Source organism: Schistocerca serialis, unplaced genomic scaffold, assembly GCF_023864345.2.
Source record: "Schistocerca serialis cubense isolate TAMUIC-IGC-003099 unplaced genomic scaffold, iqSchSeri2.2 HiC_scaffold_514, whole genome shotgun sequence".
NCBI classification, from domain to species: Eukaryota; Metazoa; Arthropoda; class Insecta; order Orthoptera; family Acrididae; genus Schistocerca; species Schistocerca serialis.
In genome coordinates this window covers 3,250-5,000 of record NW_026048096.1, presented here as the reverse complement: position 1 = coordinate 5,000, position 1,751 = coordinate 3,250, and positions in this window count along the sequence as shown.

The following is a 1,751-nucleotide window of genomic DNA, read 5'->3' as shown; positions in this document are numbered from 1 at the left end:
CGCGCAGCTGCGCCGCCTGCCGCCTCCGTCGGCCGGCGCGCCTGCCACTGGCCGCCCCCACCAGCCGGCTGTAGCGCGTGCGCCCACGCACCGCGCGGCCAGCACGCCGGGAGGCCCCCCCTCACCGGCCGGGGACGGTCCCACCCAGCCACCGCCGCGTATCGCTTCACACCCAGATGCCATTCACGTTCGTGGGCATGGTGGGTATCGCTGGAACAACCGGTTGGTAGCTCAACCGATCGTCGCCATCACTGATTCACCTCTAGCGAGAACAACCGCACCACAACGGTTTACCAGTTGTTCATTTGCGTAACGTCACCAGCAAACGTAGGCGTCCATCGCCATTTGCAAATTCAACGATTGTTGCATGCCTGTGTCAGGTGTCACGACACACTATGTCTGCCCACATACACGCAACAACATGTGCACGCTTCGCGAACACGTGGAAGGTGGCCCCCGTACGTATGCGATGTCCATTGCGCGAACGACTGTCAACCGGCCTCTGTCGCATGTCGCAGATGTGGAACGCAGTGCACCATGCTATCACGGTGTGTGAGAAGAGACGACTACGTCTGACAACACGCGCCACTACATCAACAGACGGCTCATGCTGATCGCCATCCAGGGCATACCACACTGCAATCCAGCTCTTATAGGGAGACGACACGTAGCTGAGTGCACAACATTTGGACCGCATGGTTCGCCGTTGTTGGCGCAGTCGTTGTACGGTCACATGTACCACGATGTATCATTCAGTACATGAGGACCAATGTGCAGTACAGTGTGTGATTTGGACGTACAACATCAGCGGACAGTTGACACAGGCCGTACCACAGCGTAGGCTAAGTGCTTCGCCATGCGAATGCCAATGAACAACTGCAAATGCCAATGAACAACTGCAAAGGGCATTGAGCATGTACGTCCTGCTGCCATCCACATTACAGTGTATAGCTGCAAGGTGTTTAACATGAAGCGATACACTGGGGACCGGGCAGTGCGAGTAGCAAACTATATTGCGGGGGTTGCAGTTAGGCAACACTACACTAATTTAACGCGTCGTATGACAATTACAGAGCAGGTTAAGGCCCAACGTGTGTTGGGTTAAGGCCCAACGTGTGTTGGGTTAAGGCCCAACGTGTGTTGGGTTAAGGCCCAACGTGTGTTGGGTTAAGGCCCAACGTGTGTTGGGTTAAGGCCCAACGTGTGTTGGGTTAAGGCCCAACGTGTGTTGGGTTAAGGCCCAACGTGTGTTGGGTTAAGGCCCAACGTGTGTTGGGTTAAGGCCCAACGTGTGTTGGGTTAAGGCCCAACGTGTGTTGGGTTAAGGCCCAACGTGTGTTGGGTTAAGGCCCAACGTGTGTTGGGTTAAGGCCCAACGTGTGTTGGGTTAAGGCCCAACGTGTGTTGGGTTAAGGCCCAACGTGTGTTGGGTTAAGGCCCAACGTGTGTTGGGTTAAGGCCCAACGTGTGTTGGGTTAAGGCCCAACATAGGTTGGTTAAGGCCCAACATAGGTTGGGTTAAGGCCCAACATAGGTTGGGTTAAGGCGCAACATAGGTTGGGTTAAGGCGCAACATAGGTTGGGTTAAGGCGCAACATAGGTTGGGTTAAGGCGCAACATAGGTTGGGTTAAGGCGCAACATAGGTTGGGTTAAGGCGCAACATAGGTTGGGGGTTAAGGCGCAACATAGGTTAGGTTAAGGCGCAACATAGGTTAGGTTAAGGCGCAACATAGGTTAGGTTAAGGCGCAA